At 36.1% G+C, this 21850-nt stretch overlaps 1 long non-coding RNA gene across 1 annotated transcript; it reads left to right on the plus strand.

Annotated features, from left to right (window-relative positions):
• Positions 1–1622: 1622 nt before the first annotated feature.
• LOC129144729 (uncharacterized) lies at positions 1623–5095 on the plus strand. Its single transcript, XR_008549225.1, has 3 exons — positions 1623–1701; positions 3388–3531; positions 4987–5095. It is a non-coding gene; the product is annotated as an uncharacterized LOC129144729 (long non-coding RNA).
• Positions 5096–21850: the final 16755 nt, after the last annotated feature.

Below are 21850 nucleotides of genomic sequence, written 5' to 3' on the forward strand. Positions count from 1 at the left end.
CTGGAACATATTTACTCACTCATTGCAACATCTGCTGAACCTGTTGGTGTCTTATTAAAATAGCAGATCTAAGTATAAAGTAGTATCATTTGCTTTCACCCTTGGGTTGGTCAGGCAAGTTTAATTGGGTAAAGGTTATGTTTGAAACATGTGACACTAAGTGCCTTTATAGGATGGATTCTACTTATTTCAATAGCAGAGATGTTGTGATAACAGTTATTATGTATTTGGAAAGGGATGGTTCCCGATCTCCATACATAATTAGTATGTATGGATTAGCAATGATATCAGTAACTATTTGCAAAGTATATTATTGTTTTAAAAGGACTTTAACTATCTCATAAAGTAGGTGGATATGTAATGCTTATTAGGGAGGCAGTGGATACCAGGCCGACTCAAACACCTTTTTATTTAAGTCTTGGTATTTTTTCTATTGGAAGCAGCTGGAAGTTTTGGAGGTTTCCTTCACAAGTTTGTGCTTGCTTTTGTAAGATTATCACAATCCTGTAACTTTTTTTAGGATTTAGTTTAAATCTAACTGTCTCTAAATTTTATTCCTGTTTTCTCCAAAATGCATCATCTTTTCCCCCTCTTCTTTTCATCTTTCTCAAGAAAGATTTTACTATACATCCAGTTTAATGAAACAGTTATTTGGTAATTATTTTCTGTACATCAAAGTATCATGATAAATAATGACTAAGAAGCAGTTTTTCAATGATAAATAATGACTAAGAAGCAGTTTTTCAATCTCCAAATAAGTTTTGTAAGTTAATTCTTTGAAGTCAAACTGCTTTACTAAATTTGAATTTTCTTATTTTAAATTTCTGTTCTAATAAGCTTTGGGTATTTTCCCCCATTTTCTTTCCTAACAGTATACCTGAAAACCTTGTCAACAGTTGATTTTCATTTTTCATTTAAATTAAAGCCATTAGACTTCTCAAGTTGAATATATATATATTGTCATTTTAAAAATGACAATAGTGGAATATATATTTATATATAAATACATGTGGAAATATATTTGTGTCCCACATCATTGTGTTGCCTGCTAAATTATAAATTGTAGACTTTATTCATATGAAGTTTAACTTTATAAATGACACTAATATATATAATACTAATATCTAGTCAAATAAATTACACTCTTTAGCTCTGATGGTTTGCGACAATAGATTCCCATTTTCATCTCTCTTTCACTTAAAAATTTTATATTGAAGATCTTTGCTGGTTATATGGATCCATTTCATTTACTTCTAACTAAAAACTTCCTTAGTAAAAAAGATAAGCTAAGAATAATCTAGAATGTTAAGAGTCTATTTGAGCCAAAATCAACTTGAATTGGGCAGCACCAAACTGAAAGTGGGCAAAGTGTTTCACAAACAGGAGCTTAGGAGAGACTTACTGGAAAAGAGTAAGACAAGTAAGTAAGGAAATCACTGACTGGCCAAGCTTCCTGCTTTGCTGGCTATTTGTGGTTGGTTGTCCTTAGATTTCAATTTTGTAAACAGATGAATTAGAAGCTTATATTTTTCTTCACTTACATAGGCCACCACAGCACTAGATCACCTCAGTCTAATGGCCTCTCTGTTTAATTCATTTAACAGACTTCATGCACTAAAGTCATTAAGCAGGAGCTTCTTGAATGTGAGTTGTGGGCATGACACAAGTAGACCAAGCTGCATTCAACTCTAGTCATACAAGGTGTGTTGAATACCAGGGAAACTCACCTATCATTATCATCATTATATCAACATTGTAATGCTTTTATTGATTATTCAATTTATGGATTAGACACAGCTTCCCTTTCCAGAAGCGCTCAGTCTTATTAAGAAGGAGGAAACATAGAAAATGGCATCATCACAAGTATTGAGTGTTAAGTGAATTCATGTGTATTCATGATAGAAGTGCTAACTCTTCATTGTATTCAGTGCCAGCTTCATTTCCCTAAGTTTCAGAAACAAGTTATCAGGGACTTTTTGAACTTTCCTATATTAATGTGAGCACCTAACCCAATATTAAAAGTATGTATCTGCTTAATCAACTTAGATCACTACTCGATCAATTTGTAAGTCAGAGGTAGACTTAGCAGAATTCCCTGAACAGAAAAACCAAATAATTATAACATGTTAGCTGGGTATATTGCCTCCCTGAATACAATCAGATTCCCTTAGGAATCTGGATGGGGGAGATGCATGTGAGGTGATCATTATTCCCTGCCAGGATCCATAGTTTAGAATTTCTCAGGCTTGTGAAGGCTAATGTGGCTATTGCCAACTGGATGGTTTTGTTTTTCCTTTTTTCACAGTTGTGTGGGAGAAATTGATCATTTAACCATTAGGGACAGAAATCTCTTGACCTCCCAAACTGACCGCATCAAAGAAGGACCTAGTTTTAGTGAAGATGACACATAATTACATAATTACCCAAGGATTTGTCTTCTTTTTTTTTTTTTTTTAATTTTTTTTTTTTTTTATGGAGGCATGCTTTATTTATTTGTTTGCTGGTTTGTTTTGTTTTTTGTTTATACATGCACTGGGTACAGTCAGAAGCGCGGGAGGGTGAGAGAATTCACCAGAGCCAGAGCGGGGAGCAGAGCAGGCAGAAGGACCGAAGTACACTGCTGAGGGGAGCAGCGGGCGGCAGGAGAGGTCTGCACGCCATGTGGGACCCTCCTCCGGTGGCCGGGGAGCAGCCAGGGATCGAACCGGCGCCACAGAGGCCGCGGGCAGCTTCGCAACCCAGCGCTCAACCGCTGCGCCACCGGGGAGGCCCCAAGGATTTGTCTTCTTATAAAGATCTTATGTATTTGATAATCCTCTGATCAGCATTTTGGTTATACCAATTGATCCTCTTTCCACAGGACAGAATAATCCTTTTCATAATGGCAAATACTGAAATTCTGGAAATTCCATGTATACGTCTCTTTTGTAGTGCTGAGATACTTTTCTTAATTCATAAGAGAAATAGTTTCTTGAAATGCAAAGAAACAAAAACAGAGAAGCCTGTCTAATAAAGAGGTGGCATGGGAAATATTATGGGTGATGCAAAAGTAAACTTAGTAAACATCTGTCTTTAGGATCTTTTTGCCAAATGGTTGATGTTGAAGGAGAAAGTTGGGTATGCTTTGAAAGACCCAAGGGAAGTGTCTATGAGTCGGAAGAGCCAGACTTCCCAAAAATCAGAATGTGCTAATTCTCTTACAAAACAAAAATAGACAAATGCACTTTAATTTAATTTGGAAGTACTAGTTTCACTGGTGCCCGATGGCTAGAGATAATAATTAATTTTAGTTGTCAGGGTGCCAGCAACACTAAGAAAATTGAATTATTACTTTATTGTCTCTCAGACAAGATGATAGATATTTTTCTAAATCCTTTTGATCTGCAGCAGGAGGAATATTGTTCCATTAGAAAGCACTGCTATTATCAACAATAAAGGAAAGGACAGTAATGGCACCCAGACCTGGGGCATCTCATCATGATACGATTTTTCACTGCCTAACTCTGTGGCAGATGCTCTGTTGAATGAAGTGTAAGTATGGCTTCTACCCTGTGGCCCAGATCAATTTTGCAGCCATTATTCTGTTTCATCTAGTTTCAGAACTAAATGACCAATTGTATAGTTAGGTTCTTGCCAATGAGTTTGTCTACAGCAGCAGCATCCACTTTTGTGATGAGTCATAAGTACAAAATTGAACAGGAAGAGGAAAAAATAAATGAATCACAAAGCCTGTTAGAGGCCCTTGAAAGTCTGAGCCCAAGTGCTAGTAAATGCTAAAGGGGAACATATTTACTGTAGTAGAGATAGATTAAATGGATTAAATTGGTAGATAATTGGGAAAGGTATGTGAGAAAATTGAATGAGTATAATGGGTAAATAGCATAGTACAAATGGACAAGTTTCTGATGTCTAAATTGGGTACATCCAAGGCCAGTGCTTATGTCACCAGATGAAGACTGCAGTTTGCTCAGGGCAGAATGTTCTGCATGCCACACATCTGGTTTGAAGCTCTTTAACTGAGTGATGCCTTTCAGAAGGAATGCTTTAAATTAGGAAAAGAGTAGAGGTACAGTGTAAGATAAGAATTTTGGAGTGGGCTTAAAGATCATAAACTCATCTCTTCATCCCAGAGGATAGGTATAGAAAGGGTGGGGTCTGTACCAACCATACCATGGTGGCCTGCTGTCTGTGATTCATATCCCCGTGGGCATAGCAAAGTGGAATTGTTTTCCTGCTTTCCTTCATTGTAACTCATTATTATACTCACTCCTTCATTAATTCATTCAGTGATAATAATAGCTTTCTGCATACAAACTGCAGCAAAAAATCAGATTTTTTAAATAAGTCTTTAAAGGATCAAGAAATTATTTATAGGAAGATAAAATATAAAGGTCATTCATTATGCAGAATCTTTAAGGAAAGGGTATTAAATGGTAACTCGGTCATTGGGAGTAGTAGCCATTTGAGTCTTTTAACTAGGAGGTGTTTTAAAATGTCCTTTGAGGAATGCAAGAATCAGACCTTAAGATTAAGAATTGTAACCATCAGTCTTCTGCTTTGTGGTTCATAAATGCCCATTAAATTTTTTGCCCAATTATGTGACTGACAAAGTAATGACGACTTCATTGTATATTCTTTATGGTTTAGTATAGTCGATTTTTCTCATTTTGTAAAAGGTTATTTATTTCCAGTGGGACTGACTTTTAGTTGAATGAATATTCTGATTAACTAAGCATTTTCATATATGAATTTGAATTTAATGCAATATTCTTAGCAATAAAGCTATCCCAGAAATGATTTAATCTGATTTGAATCTGGAGTGGCTTCAGGAATTTCCAAAGTAAAATGTAAAATGTAAACCCAGGAGTGATTATGCAGAGGTTGTGGGAAGTGGACCTAGGCAAACCTGTGCTGAACCTAGGACTTCTCCCTAGGAGTTATTTTAAAATATCTGACATTAGTTTATCACTTGTCTTCTTTTCACAGAAGTAGAATATAGAATATGTTTTTAAAAATTAGGTAAAGGAGTAAAGATAATGTTGAAATATTAGAAACATCTGGAAAAATTGAGATAAACTTTTGTGAAGAATTGAGAGCCAAGGTGAGCAAAGGAAGGCCCTGCTTTTTTCTTTTATTTTAAACTACCTTACGACTAAGGCAACCCTCCCCAAACTTTTGCGTTATGGAGTATTTTCTTGGTTCATCAAATGATACTGTCTCTCTTCATCCATCTTCTTTTTTAAAAAAAAAAAAAAAAGATTTATTTATTTATTTATTTATTTATTTATTTATTTATTTATTTATTTATACAAGCACTGGGTGCAGTCAGAAGTGCGGGAGGGCGAGAGAATTCACCAGAGCCAGAGCGGGGAGCAGAACAGGCAGACAAAATGCATGAACAGTGTGAGCATTTCAATTGACCTGAACCTTGTCAGCACTTGGTATTATGAGTATATGTGTTTTAGCATTACTAATAAACATGTAGCAACAGCTCATCATATATATAATCATATAATTGATTTTCGTGTGTTGACTTCATGTTCTGCAACCTTGCTAAACTTACTAGTGGTTCAGTAGTATTTTAGAAAAGAAGCATTTATGTCTTTTGAAAATTTTCTTGATAAGAGTTAGATTTCATTTTTTCCTTCCACACATGCACGCTATTAAAATCTTGGGACCATTTTGTAGGTGAAAGAAGTTTTTCTGAGAGGTGTCATTGTCAAGGACAGTTGAAAACACAACTGTTGGGTGTATCTCCTAAGTAAGAATATATGCTTTCCTCTCCCCCTCTTCAAAACACTCACTAGTTAATTCACTTGTTTTAGAGGTGTTTGCATAGAGTATTGTGCAGGTTCTATGCTCTAACCAGAAATGTTTTGTTATTTTACTCTTACATAGTAAAAAAAAAAAAAAAAAAGAAGCTATGAAGTGGAAAAGTAGGTTATTTGTAAGGGAGAAAATGAGTCCACAACCATGTCATTGAGAATTAAATTAAAAATACTTACCAGAAATGACACTGATGTTATTACATTTAAGAACTGAGGAATCAGGACAGTAGAAAGAATACTTGCGAGAGTTAAAGCAAATGCATATGAAATTCATGGACATGTTTGTATTCCATACTGAGCTAAAATGAATTTCCATTTTTGGGATGTGCTGTCATGGAAACTAATGCTATATTTATAGTTTGTCATTTAAGGTCATCTTTGTGTTTGCATGTGTGTATATATATGTGTTTGCATGACTTTTGTTTCGAATTCAAGCCTCAATAATTTGAAAAAATTAAGTCCAGGGATTGGAAAGACCATCCCCATGACATTCACCTTCTTGTCCTGACTCCAGGTAGGTCAGGACAGCATGACTGTTCTGAAATAATCTTCCTGCCTTCACTCTCCTTTTTCTCTTTTCTTGTATTGTCTTTAAAATCTCCAGAAAAAAATTTCATTCCTGAGTAATCCATTCCAGTGGGTAAAGACTGGTTCAGTAAAAGAAAACAAACAAACAAAAAATGCTCATTCTGCCCCAACATTAGCATATTAAAAGAGCTCAGGAGGTGTTCACACCAGCAACAAAGTAAATTAATTCTCATTTATCTGGTACTGCTTTTATTGGACTCAGCCAAGCACATCCGCATTAAGATTCTCTGAAATATAATAAAAGTTAAAGTATACAGATATTCCCCCAAACAAACCAACCCACAGAGCATAACTAGGTATAAATGATGAATTCAAGGAAAATAAATGTGCCTCCATCTGGGTAAAAAGTGGCATTTTAACTTCATCAATTTTTATAGAAACATTCAATTTTGGAAACTGTAGAATATTTATTTTTTCTGTCAAAATACAAAGAATATTACTGCATCAATGTATTTTTTTCTAACAACATATTTTACCATTTGATGTCCTTCAGTTATCTCCTTGTCTTTCTTTGTATTCCTTATCTGTGAGTGGTGTTTTCCCATCATGTCATATGCCTAAAATTAGAATACCAATCCAGGGCCCAACCCCAACCTCACCCATTATTAATATTGTAATATTGGCTAGTTTTAATTCTTAATGATTATTTGATAATGTCAAACTTGATGGAACAAAATTGATTTGACTATTTTAGGTGTCAGCCTTCAATGAGTGGTAACATCACACGTAAATATAATTACAAATTACTAACAATTTTCTTTGTTGTTCTAGCACAATCATTTTGATATATAATACTAAAGGAGCCTGAGTATGTTTAACTAACTTTATTCACTAACACAACAAATTTATTTGGCATTAACTATATATTTGGCATTAGCATGTGCTATTTATTATTCAAAGATGAACAGAGTATTATTTCTCTCTTGAAAAAGCATACAGTCATGTAGGAATGATAGAATAGGTAACCAAGTGAGGGTTGTATTTTCACATAAAAATACTGTTCACAGTTTTTGAACTCTTACTTATTGTTAGGTATTACACTATCTTTCAAATGTCACAAATCATTTAATATCATAAGTAGTTTGCATGGTAGAGATTATTAATATGTAAATTGTTTTGAGGAGGAATTTGAGGCTTTAAAGTTAATAACTTACCCTTAGTCATTGTGCTGAAAGAGCAGAAATTCAAACTCAGGCCTTCTGGCTCCTCTTGATCTGAATCTTCAAGTGTAAACCTCATTAACATGAAGTCTTTCTTTGTCTACAGTGTAACACGGAAATGTGTAATGAAACACCACGAAGTGGATGGAATGACATCTGGTAGGATATCAGGCGTAATGTAAGGGTTAAAAAATTGTCATTTTCAGTCTAGCATCTATGGATTTTGTGGTTCTTCATTTAATTTTATCTCAAGACAATCTGGTCAGTAATTTCTTCTACACACCACTTCACTTGCAGTTTTGATTGGAGTGTTTATTGTCATTCTTTTCCGCTTTAATTTCCTCTTTTAGCCAACGGTTTATTTAGGAGTGCTTTTTTGGGTTTTTGGATATATTTATAAATTATCTTTTAATTATTGATGTTTATCTAAATTGCATTGTCAAGTTTAGTCTTCATTATATAGGCTATTTGACATTTTGGAGACTTGCTTTGTAGTCAAGTATGTGGTCAATTTTTATAAAATTTCCAATCAAATTGGAAAATAGGTAATGTGTTTTTTGAGTGTATTGTTCTGAATATAATTATATATTATTGATTTTTTAACTTAAATCTTACATAATCCAAGTTTTTTCTTGGTCTGATAAGGATTATTTAAAATATCCTACTTTGAGATCATTGATTGGTTAATTTCTAATTTATTAGTCTATCATTTCTTTTAAAGATTTATTTATTTATGCATACAAGAACTGGGGTACGAGATGCGGGGGGTGAGAGAATTCACCAGAGACAGAGTGGGGAACAGCTGAGGGGAGCAGCGGGCAAGACAGGAGAGGTCTGCTGCGCCATGTGGGTTGCTCCCTGGCTGGTTGGGGATCGAACTCATGCTGCAGAGGCTGTGGATTGCTTCATAGTGCTGTGCTTAACCCCTTGTGCCACCATGGAGGCCATATCATTTTTATTCTACTTATATAGTAGCTAGTAAGCTCACATTTGTTAGTACTCTTTCATTATTACAAAGTATTCCTTCTTATCTTTATAAATGATGTTTCCTCGAATTCTGCTTTGTTTCCCATTATTTTGCTGTAATGGCTATTTGTCTAGTAGAACTTTTCCACATTTTTGTATTCAGAATTTTTGAATGCTTGCATAAACAGAATACAGCTATATTTTAATCTTCCTGTATCTTTTTTTTTTTTTAGAGGGTGATGTATAGCTCCCTATTTTTGTTATGTGTCAGGAGCAGAAGGTTTGTACCAGAGAGCTAATTTTCTGCTCCATCTTGGCTAAATTTCCTCTGCTAGGTTTTGGATGGAGGTGGAGCTGAAAGTGAATGTCAGAGTTCTGACTTTCATGTCACTGATCCCCTGAACATCGGGGACCAGGTATTCTTATGGAATAGTTGATCAGGCTACCCTACCACTTCATGGCACTAGGTTGGTAGGCCCTGTTGGTGGAGCCAGGATGTTCCTGAGAATCCAGGGGGCTTGATTTGTAAATGTGACTAACAGATTGTAGTTTTCTGCATTTTCTTCCCTAATAGGGAAAACAAAGGAAAACCCTAGTTGTACATGCACATGTCACCAAAAGAAAAAAAAAATTGTTTCAGAAATCAAGAATAATAAAAACTGGAAAGAAACAGAATTTTAGCTTACTTGAAGTAAGCAAATGCGCCAGTAGAGACAACAGTTTATAACCATGAGTAACTTAATTTGGAATACTATTTGAGATTATTTTAGGAGTCTATACCTTTTACACTTTTTCTCAGGAAATATTGAAGGTAAGTCTTAGTGATCTCTCTGAAAGTTCCACTTAATGTTTTGGGGCTTGGGGTATTTACTCTGATGCCCCTTTGATAGAAACTGTCCAAACATAGGAAACACTTTTTCTTGATTTGGTTAGCCATGATTACACTTGTAATACTTGAGAAGGGCTTTTTCTTCTAATTATACCCATCTGGCTTGATTGCTGCAGGACAGCAGAAGTAAATCAAGTCAGTGTGATAACTCTATCCCGCTGCGTGCTTAACTGACACTGTCTTGTGAGGAACACAATGTTCTCCTGTCTGATGTGACAATGTTCTCCTCTGTGTAATGTAACAGGGCTAACTGTTAATGAGCTGAAAAGTTTATTTATTAAGTATGAGTCTCTTTTTAAATGTGGAAATGAATGTAGGGGGGAGTTAGGTTTCCAATATTATCTTGTGTACATATTTGTGTAAGTAGTTCAGGGTCAAATTAGTACATGCAGGTTAAGATAGATGCTGTGTGCTGCTTTGAAAACCAATGCAAATGTCAGTAAACAAAGCAGCAGAAAAAGCACAGCTGTGTCATGTCTTTCAATTGTCTGGACTGGTTGATGTTTGTTTCTCATTCTAATATCTTTTTCATCAAAATCTTCAGGGAAATTAAATACTTTACCCACACCCATACTTTCCTAGCTGTGTGCTTTTGTACAACGCCAATGAAGGAAACCTCATTGCAGTTTAAAGCAGTGAGTCTCCATATGGTTTAAATGTACTTACATATCAAATTAAGTAAAACTGGGAAAATGTGGCAAGATTTTATAATTCCAAATTAATCTTGTTTGTAAATTTGGTTATATCCTTTAACTTTGGGGGGGGGATAAACATATTTTGAAAAATAATAAGATAGGGAAAATAATTGAGAAAAGTTTAATATGCTTATTTAGCAAAATAAGTAAGTTATGTAGCTTTCCTGATTACTTTTTTCTAATTTTACAGTATTGTGAAATTTAAAACCCTGGAGATTGTTGACAGAAATCATTCTTTTCACGTAAATCTAATTCTTTCATCGAGTAAGTAGATTAAGTGGTATTTTAAGACTGGAAAGCGGGTATTCCCAACCTTCCTATGAAATGGATAGAGGTTTCTGATTAAATAAAATGTATTTGATTTGAATACATTGAAAGTGTTTCTTAAATCACTCCTGAGCTATCTGCCAGTTGTGCTCAAACCTAATAGAGTGGATAAATGGATCTGAGAAGCCCCTGGGTGTTGAGAATAGTACAGTATATGTAATAGTACTATACAATTTCAAAGGCAGTGGAAAATAGAACTTGTGACACTTGTGACATGGCTGAGACCATGGGTATTTCTTGAGCTTGTTATATCATGGTTTGTCACTAAGGTGACTAGATTTGCCATGTGAAGAGGAATGTGTTTGAGGGACTAGTTCAAATTGATAAACTTCTTTCTTTTAAGTATTCCTGAAGCAAAAGCTCTTGCATGCACATGTGTACACACACACACACACACACACACACATATTCATTTTGTGATTTTGTTTTTTTTTTTTAATAATACATATTGATTATACATGAATGGGCACATATACAGGCATATTAGGAAGATTTATTCCCTTTCAATTTGGATTTCTCTCCATTAATTGGTAAAATTCTCAACCCACAGGTCATGAGCAGCTTCGTGTTGGTCCTGGTCCTGGTCTGGGACATCCTTCTTCATCTAGTGCTCACTGGGCTGACTTTCTTGTAATATTAATGTCTCTTCTCTAAAGTGGCTGGAGCTTTCCCTGTCAATGCTTTCGATCTTAGCTACTAGAGCTACTCTTGTTTAGATTACACTTCATATCCTTCTTTTTCCTTTTTTACATCTGTTATGTTTGTATAATGGTGTGCACTATTTTGGATAGTTTGAAAAATATATATGTTTCTATAAGATAGATGTTATCCTTTGTGATCAATGCTGGGTTAACCTTTCTGTGCTTTGCTAACCAGTACTTTCTTCTAAAGCTGCCCTAGCGGTTTGTTACCCTTGACCATGCTTTTGCTCTGGCTTCTTGGGTCCCACTTAAGAAAGTCCCAGGTCTCCTCCAAGATGTGACACCGTCATTGGATGTGTTCTTCTTCTTCATTTTGGCGATTTCTTTGTTAGCATCAGCCACATTGTAGATAGTGGCATAGACTGTATTGCATGTTACATAATGGATAGTTTTCTACATTCTAAAATATTTATTGCCCTCTAGGAACTGACACTTATTTGTCACTGTGATTTGAAAAAGGGAAGGATTGTAGTAAAATGCTTCTAAAAAGGATGAGCTCTAGGAAAAAATAGCTCTCTCTAACAATGTGTTTGTCCTATTTCACTTTAAACATCATTCTTTTATCCACACAGCCGCTGGACAAGAACTGCAACTTATATTTTAATTTTACTACCCAGAGAAAAGTATTTTCCTATACTTTTTTTAAAAAGATTAATTTTTATTTATTTATGCGAGCACTGGGTACAGTCAGAAGTGCGGGAGGGTGAGATAATTCACCAGAGCCAGAGTGGGGAGCAGAGCAGGCAGAAGGACCAAAGTACACTGCTGAGGGGAGCAGCGGGCGGCAGGAGAGGTCTGCGCGCCATGTGGGACCCTCCTCAAGTGGCCTGGGAGCAGCCAGGGATCGAACCGGTGCTGCAGAGGCCGTGGGCAGCTTCGCAACCCAGCGCTCAACCGCTGCGCCACCGGGGAGGCCCTTCCTATACTTTTAACTCTACTGTTGTACCAAGAATGACAAGTTAAGCAGTAAAGATCTGAAAAGGGGGTAAAGGGGGAGGAGTCTGAAGACCATTTAATTGTTTCCTTACAGGTGATAATAAAAAATATTGGTTCAATAATTATCACTTGAATGAACTTCAGGGAATCATACACATAAAGTTAAGGAACAGGTTTGTAACATTAGGATGACCTTAAAGCATGTTTACACACTGATCTGAAATTATAGTGTTTTATTCTTTTGATATTTACTGAGCACCTTTGCTAGGTACTATACTCATAACTCTAGAGATGTAACATTGAATTTATATGGTTTCTGTCCCCAAGGAGGCCCACTGCAGAAGTTCTAAACCTTTGGGGAATAGCCACTGTGTAAACTCAGGAATTAGATGTGTTTATCCATAGTCAAGTTGATATCTCATTGGTCAGAGACATAAGAAATCATTAATTATGTCTCATTTGCTTTCTGCCTATCTACATGATACTCGTTTTTTCAACAGCTTTCACTTTTTAGTTGTAAATTAAATAAACCAGTTAAAATTCTTTCATTTTTAATTCTTGTATTTCATCTCAAAGCTACCTATACTTGAATGCTGGGAGTGAGATTTCTTGGCGAGATACATGGGAAGATCCTCTACACTGTGACTTTTCTCATACTCATGGCCCTTGCCTGCTTGGTACCATGTGCTGTGCTGGTAAGAGCTGTAGTGCCAGGGGAAAAGGCTCAGAATCCTAGGCATCTTTGTGTTGAATCAATCGGGTAGCCTACTGGGAGAGTTCACAGCAGGGAGAGTTCAGGTGTGAATCTACCTGCAACAGGTATAGGCTCCTGGCAACACAAGGCAGGCAGGCCACACCAGCTGGAGCAGGCTTGTTCAATATCTGTGGCTAAACCCCAAATTATTCAGTTTACTTCCATTTTAGTCACTTACATACTCCAAATTTATATCTCTTCACTAATATTAGGTAATGTGCAAGAGGCCGGTTACAGTAAAGCAGTTCTCTGGGATATAGTCCTTTTGATTTGGGCAACTAGACTCACCTCCCTTAGTTGGCAGCACTCTTAAAATGATGACTGTTCTCTAGCAGGGGTCAGCCACAGAGGAATGCTGTACCTTTTGTCTAAAAAGCCCTGTTTTGGTGAAAAAGAGAGAAGGACTTCTTTATGAATGCAAATGATGGCTTGCTTTTGTTTCATAAAATTGAGAAATTGTGTTAAGCATTATTATCAAACATGTATGCATACACACATACACACATGCAAGTCTGTTCTATCTGTGAGCAGGTCAGAGTCATATATCTTATGAACATGGATTTTTAGTGCTTCCAAGTATATGGAGCCTCATGATAATAAAAGTCATCCTTAAGTGAGAAACATTTTATAATTGATGGTTTTGGACCTCGGAGACAAGAATTAACCTTCTAAGCTTTTGGATTTTCAGGGTGCGGAGGGAAATCAGGCTCTGCTTGTATCTGTCATGTGATATATCCTTTCTTTATGACCTACTCCAGAGCAGTGAGGACCACTGCCTTCACATATGTGTAAACTATAAGATCTTTGCCGGTTCAAATTAAGACCTTGGTTTCATTTTGAGAACAACATATGCTAGTCCACTTACTTCAGATTTTCCATTTTATATAATTATAACCTATTTGAGGGTTTGTTTCTTGACCAAGAAAAATTATAATGAATGGAACAAAAGCTTCAAATCTCATGACTTAGTTACCAGAACCTAAGTTCCTGTTAGAAAGCATAGCAAAATATTTTGATTATGGGGATGGACTGATAAGCAATTAGGTAAGGTATTTTAATGGAAGTGGTATAGTTTGGGCTCTTTTGCAAGATGACTGGGCTAAAGAGAAGGCAGTATTCCTCAGACAACAGAAACTTGGGCAAAAACTTTCTTCCTACAGCATCCTGTGATAAATGAAGTATGAAATCTCAAGCAGGCAAATTAATTTTACAAGGCACTTAGAAGCCAAATTTAAAAGTGGCAGTGGAGATCATTGGGAAACTATATGGAGTGCTTTTAGTGAAAATTCTACTTACTGCCCAGTTGTAACCAACAGATGTAGTGTTATAACTGGCAGGGAGTCAGATTGTTAAGAGGAGGACAGTTAACAGAGTGTAATATGATGAATTCAGGGCAAACATGATTCCCATGACTTTATTCCAGATTGGGAATATCCGTTGGGATGTAAAGTACATTATCCAGATCCATTCTCTTAGGAACTGTTCCAGAGATTTGAACAGGGACATCAAAAGACATCCCAAAATCCATAAAATATTTTCAGAACACTTTACTTACAAATATTATGAACACATACATTATTATTCAATATTTTGTTTAGGAAGAATGTGAATTCCTGAGATTCTGCTAGGCCCAATTAGAAATATGGTCATTTTACTTATGAAAAACTTGCCCAATGGACTAGGTGTCTGGTGATAAAGTGAGTGACTGATGACTCCTCTATCACCTCTCAGTGTGAACAGGAAAAGTTGCTTATTGATATTTCCATTTGCCATTCCTTTTGTACATTCTCTTGTCCTTCCAGTAGCAAGCTACTGTAGGTGAACCTTCTTGAAAGACAGAAATAACTAAATTCAAGTTTTGCCATTCATTTGTTAATTTTGGGGTCATTATTAAAGTTTTTGAAGCACCATTTACCCCAAGAGTATCCAGGACAGTCAGAGTATGATTAGTTGTGAAGTGTGTTTATAATTGGTAAGGTACCAAAATTTTAACATGTTATTTTTGTATAAATTCAGGTGAATCCAGGGTTATGACTATAATGATACGACTCTTACTTGTTTGTATTCCAAAATGCTTTCTAAAAACAGAATGAGTTAAAGCTTGAGGATCAGTCTACCATTTAAAAAATCTGGTTGAGCTGAATAATCTCTTCTGTGCCATTGTGTCTCTTACCTGTGTTTAGCCAGGGGAAAAAGCTGAGAACATATATTCCACTTAACTATTCCTGTGCAGCAAACTAAACCAAAACATAATGACTTAAAACAAACCAACGTTTATCTTGCCCGTGTATCTGCAGCTTGGCAAATGGTACCAAGGGTCAGCTTGGTACCATGGGTCAGCTCCAAGGTTAAAGGTTGAAATCATCTGAAGTCTGGCTCACCCTTGAGTCTAGAGAGAGAATATGGGTTGTTGTGGCCAGAGGACTGTGGCATATTATATTCTGCAAAAGAGGCCATTGCTCTGTTTCTGGCCCTACATGTTCTTCCAGAACTTTGGCACTCGGTCATCAATAATGGAGATACATTCTCTGCCCTTGATCATGGGAAGAATGGTGTCTACTTTGACTAGTAGAGTGTGGGAGAAGTCTTGCCAGTCTTGTCTTGGTGACAGGGCTGCAAAAGGTAATGCAGCTTTTACCTGAATCCCTCTAACAACACTCACCCTCAGAAGCTCAGGGTGCATAAGGACACAGATAAGTGTTTGGTTAACAATCCCACCTAAAACCTTAACCAACAATTAGGCTCAATGGTCAGATATGTGAATAAATGAGTTTTGACTAACTCTAACCTTCAGGTTTCAAGGCATCACAGCTGATGCCTTGACAGGCAGAGATGAACTAGCCTCACAGAGATTTATCCAAATTGCAAACATGCAATTGTCAAATAGAGAACATAAAACTTTAATCTCTGCTTTAATGATTAAAGAAATATTTTCTGAACATCCCAGAGATTACTCTACGGCGGAAAAAAAAAAAACAAAACAAAACTTTTAAACTGGTCCAACCACTATGGAGAGCTGTGTGGAGATTTCTTGACCTACTAAATATAGAACTTCCATATGATCCAGCAATTCCACTCCTAGGAATTTACCCAAAGGACACAGAAACATCAATTCCAAAGAGCACCTGCACCCCTATGTTTATAGCAGCACTGTTTACAATAGCTAAGCTTTGGAAACAACCCAAATGCCCAAAAATAGATGACTGGATCAAGAAGATGTGGTACATATACACCATGGAATATTACTCAGCATTCAAAAAAGATAAACACATGCAATTTGCAGCAACATGGATGGCGCTGGAAGGGATCATGCTCAGCGAAATAAGCCAGAAAGAAAAAGAAAAATACCGGATGGTCTCACTCATAGCAGGAATCTAGAAAACTTAAATAAGGGACCAGGAAAAAGAATAACTATAATAAAGAAAATATCAAAATCAACAAACAACTATGAACCAGAGACACTCTATGGGGTTGGAGGGCGGGGAAAGGAGGGATTGGGGTCAAAATAAGGGGGTTGTAATTGTATGGGGAATATAAAAATAAAATTTAAATAATAAAAAAAACCTTTTTTTACCATCTCTGCTAATAGATTCTTCCTGTATAATTAAAAATTTACGAGTCTTTTGTCAAATTTCACTCCTTTCCACTAAAGTATATACTCTAATTCTCTTTTCTGGAAAGCTTTTGTGTGCCACCAAATTCTTCACTTCTATGCCCTAAATTATTTTTGAGTTTCTAAGTGAGATCATCTTAAATTCTAATCTTGAGCTTTTTGGTAATGATTGGAGAATATCCTTATTATATAACTGCTAGTAGCTGTGAAGATTTCAGGTCTTGGCATGAGCATGAGTCCAACTTTTTTTTTTAAAGATCTATTTGTTTATGTATATAAGAACCTGGGTGTAGGCCAGAGGTTTAGAGGGGGAGAGGATTCACCAGAGACAGAGTGGGGGGCAGAACAGACAGATGTACTGAAATATACTGCTGAGGGGAGCAGTGGGTGAGACAGGAGAGGTCTGCTGCGCCATGTGGGTTATCTTCCTGGCCGGGGATTGACCTCATGTTGCAGTGACTGGAAATAGCTTGATAGTGCTGTGTCTTTAGCCCCAGTGCCACCAGGGAGGCCCAGCAAGAGTCTAACTTAATGAACATATATAGAGTATATAGGGATAGTACATGACCACATGAAATGGGAGATAAACAAGACCAATGTTTTACCATGTTCCATATTAAATGGAAATATATTGACATATACTTTTGCTTCTGAAATATCACCATGTTGTTTATTCATCATAAGAAGTCTAATAAATTTCAGTTTTCAGCCTTTACAGATAATATATGGTAACAAAGGTGTAAAATTTCCATAATTTCTTCGAGAGAAAAACTTTTCTATAGATGTTAGCCATCGTATTATTCTACTCTCCAAGTAGATCTTTACAAATCTGCATCAAAGGACCAACTCTTACAGAACTAATTCTCAAACTTTGTATTCATTGAAATCATCTAGAGGACTTATTAACCAAGTGCAGTACCCCTAACCCTAGAGTTTCTCATTCTCTAGTAGAGTAGAGCTTAAGAATTTGCAAAACTAGGAGTGCTGCTGCTCCAGAAACCGTATTTTGAAAACTACCAATCTAGAGAAATGAGATAAAGGTCTATTGTGTGTGTAGAGCTTTTTCTAACTACCACTCTCTAAAATGTATTCTAAATTTAAAACAGCTTTCAAATTACCACATGACAAAATAGTTTTCATTCATGCAGGGGTTAGATAAGCCATTTCTCTTAGCCACATTTCATCACATATTGGGTAAAAAGTTAGAGAAGAAACAAATTGGTTCTTTCAGTATGAATGTCATCAAGGTCTAAATGTGTACAAAAACTGAGGATGTGTCATGAGAAAGTTATTGCAGACATTTCTTACCATTGCACCACTGGATAATTTTGTTCCTTTTGCCCACTTGGTTATAAAATAGCCAGAATTCTGTCTCAAGTATTTCAGTAATAAAAGATGCAATAGATAAAATTAGATTATTTCTGGGAGTGCAAAACTAAACTAGTTCTGATGTAGATGCTTTGGACATCTGAGTCTCATGAAAGCATCAGTGTCCTCAGGAAAATTATGAAAAAATCACGGAAACAGGTCTGCCACCCTGAAGATTTTCTTTCAGTCTTCTAAATATTTTTAACTAACTGAACCTAATTGAATTATTCAAAGAAACAGTCCAGGCAGCAAGGCTGTAGGTCAGCAACACTGAAGCCATTGAGGCCATTCTGTTCCTGGATTTTCCATGGACTTTTCTTATCTTCTTCCTTACCTTAGTTATTTCTTTCTAACTTAACTACTTCATTATTGAATAATTTTAGACTACTATTTTTTTGTTGAATCTCTTGCTTTGCTTAATGAAAATCAGGCATGTTTATGAATATATGCTTTTGAAGGTACTTGACTAAATTCCTTACTTTCTTAATAAATTGTTCTTTTTATTGTAAAATAAATATGTGATCATTATAGAAAATATTGAAGAAAATATTAATATTTCAAAGTTTCACAGTAAATATGATAGTTTTCTTCATAGTCATGTTTCAGATATATATGCTAGTTAAATATATTTATAAATTTGAAAAAAGAGATCAAGGTTGTATCAGAGTTTTTAAAGAAATTAAAAAAATTCAAATAAGTTGAAAGTGAAAAAAAATTGACTTACCCATAACATTCCTCTAGCCCAGTTATAATCTTAATTTATGTTTCAATTTGATATCCTTACATTTCTGGTAATTGTCTTTCACCTTCTGACTTATTTCACTTAGCATAATCACCTCAAGCTCCATCTATTTCATCCCAAAAGGCACCGTTTCATCTTTTTAAATAGCAGAATAGTATTCATTTGAGTATATTTACCACAATTTCTTTTTCAATCATCTGTCAGTGGGCATTTAAGTTGGTTCCATATCTTGTCTACTGTGAATAATGCTACAGCGAACATATAGAAGAATATAAATCTTTTCATATTAGTGTTTTCATGTTCTTTGGGTAAATACCTAGAAATGGTATTGTTAGATCATATGTTATTTCCATTTTTAGTTTTCTGAAGAATCTCCACACCCTTTTCCAGCACAAAACTGCAAAAATATGTGACAAGATTGAAAGTAGCTCCTCCAAAAGTAAGGCAGTCTCAATATAAAGCCTTAGATTATAGTTTTTTCACAAAAAAATTAACACTTCTATGGAAGGAAAGAAATCGTTTCAGATTGTTGTTCTTTGACACCGTTGAGTTTTAAGACCATCCTTACAATATAATTAGCTTCATGACCGTTGCCTATAGAATGTTTGACAGTCGTTAGTGGATTCAAAAGGAATCTGTATTTTCTTAGGATGACTAACTCATGCTGCATCTCACAATTTCCTGCCCCCCCAAATATGTAAATGTATCTAAGGTATAGGAGTTGGTAACAACATAAAGGTGTTAGAGGCGGTAATAGCAAACATATGGTGCATGTGCCTGTGCTTCTCCTCATGCACAGCTGACATTGATAACAAGGACAGCGCTTTTCTCTCGTTCTTTGTAATCTTCTCCATGTCACACTTGAGCTCACCACCAATGATGTCGACTGGGTATGCCATTCCTTAGTATGCGAGCCCTGGCAATACCTGTGGATTCTTCCTAAAAATAATATTTTTCAGAAAAACTTAAATGCATTGGTGATATAATAGGATGATTTTGTCATGTAACTACCAAATTAGTTTTTAAAAATCATTAGTTTAGTAATACATCTACTTTTTGTAAATATGTTAGAAACAATATCTATTAGTGTGGTTTTATAAAAATTAATGTCAAGAGTGATGAACAAAAATAATTCATCTTTATGTACAGTTATAGCATGGTAGAGCAATATTTTTTAAGATTTATTTATGCACACAAGAACTGGGGTACAGGCCAGAGGTGCAGGGACTGAGAGGATTCACCAGAGACAGAGCGAGGAACAGAACAGGCAGACGGACTGAAAAACACTGCTGAGGGGAGCAGAGGGTGAGACAGGAGAGGTCTGCTGCACCATGTGTGTAGCTCCTTGACCTGCCTGGGCTCAAACTCATGCTTCAGAGCTACACAGTGCTGTGCTTAACCCCTTGCAACACCATGGAGGCCCAGAATAACAATATCTTAATTTATGCTGTTGGCAAAGTCAGAGATACCATTACTAGTGGTTTTTCCTATCCAAGTGAACCCCAGATTAAGAATCCTGGGAGAATAATGTGACTGAGGATTAATGAAAGTTGAGAAAGTTTTCAGCAAAGACAATGGACTATAAAGAAGCCAACAATTCTGTTAAGTGATAGTTTTATTTATCAAATAAAATTTCATATAAGATATAGGTAAAAAATACAAGTTCAATATTAAAGATCAGTTTAAATATTAATAAGATTGGTATAAATAGATATATTGTTGGCCTCTAGTGCATATTATCATTCTTTACCTTGTTGCTCTCTCCTACTTTTATGAAAGGAGACTTTTCCCTTCCAAATTTGTGGTATTTTTCATAGCTGCCAAAATCTCAGTACAGAACACATTTTGGGATTTGTGGTCATCTGGAATATGACAATAAAAATAACATATATCCCAGTAAATGTTGGCAATACAGTTCTATATTAAAAACAAACAAACCAACAAAACCAAAACAAAATTACTTTCTCTTCCTGGTCCTGAGAGATAGTTTCTGTATAGGAGTTGGTAACTCTGTACTTATGTTCCTATACAGACCAACAAGAAATTGTATCCATGAGTCTGGTATCTTTAGGTCTTCCCTGACTGCCGAGTACAAGCCATCAATTGTTAGAAAGATGATTATGTGATCCTTGGGTTTGTATCTGATCTGGCCCTTTTTAAGAAAAATAAGGTCCCAGAGCAAAGTTCAGAGCCTGGTCTGACATTGCAGTGGCTTTCCTTCCCTAGTACATTGTACAGGCTACCCCTCTGACTATGAAATTGGCCTTTACCAGCCATCAGTAAGGTGTGATAATTGGGAATCCAGGGGATGTGAAGTAAATGGAAAAAAACATTTGACTTTTTAAAAAAGTTGTACAAAACAAGGTTTTATCCCTTTAAGGCTAAAAAACCCCCAAACCAAAAAGAAGGAAGAAATTCAGAAGAGGATAGAACCAGTAACCAAACAAGTCCTGTCAGGTTTTAAGAAGTACAATTTAGAAAATTAATGGTTAGAAATTCAGTGGGGCATGTTCATCAGCAAAATGCTATAATGTTTGAAATAGTATCTGCTGTTGAAGCCAGACAGGGGCCTATCATTACTGGTCTAGAAGGACATACTTTCATAGCTATATTAATTCTCTTAAAAAAAAATTCTTTTCTACATTTGCTGTAATTTCCCCACTGAAATGGAAGATAGTAAATGGAACATCAGTAGATTAAATTAATTTTCTTTAACTAGGAAAAAGCGATTAGCTCTTATATAGTTATAACCATAATAAAAAGCATATGTGATATGGGGAATTGTATGTGATCACTGGTATACCTCATAGTCTTCCAAGAGAAAGCTGGCTCTTGAAATGCAAAATATACGGTGTTAATAAAGCATTTGGGAAGTTCTGCCAGAAGTATTTGTTCAGTTGATTGGGGTGACACTAATATAGTTGAATCACATACAGCATACCATGCACAGTTCACCACACCATACAAGTTTTCACAGGCCTGTTCGCTCTTGCCAGCTGGGATAATTCCCACAGAGGCCTGTCTGTAGATGGTAGCCAGGCTGTAAGCGCACAGATCCAGGTTTACCATCGACTCACAGGATTCTGGAGACTGTCAGCACGATGCTCTGGAGAACATGCCAGTGAGTGACTCTGTGCATGCCGGCACGGTCAGCTTTCTCTAGTCAGCAACCCTGAAGAGGCAGGAGGAGGAGGGTCCTCCCTAGGAGATGGGTTCTACATCAGAGCAGAAGTTCACTCTGTGGGAAGATGTCCAAACTAATCACCTTCCAGCCTGTTCCCAG

The sequence above is a fragment of the Talpa occidentalis genome, unplaced genomic scaffold (assembly GCF_014898055.3).
Source record: "Talpa occidentalis isolate TD23 unplaced genomic scaffold, MPIMG_talOcc4v2.1 talOcc4.6, whole genome shotgun sequence".
Classification (NCBI taxonomy): domain Eukaryota; kingdom Metazoa; phylum Chordata; class Mammalia; order Eulipotyphla; family Talpidae; genus Talpa; species Talpa occidentalis.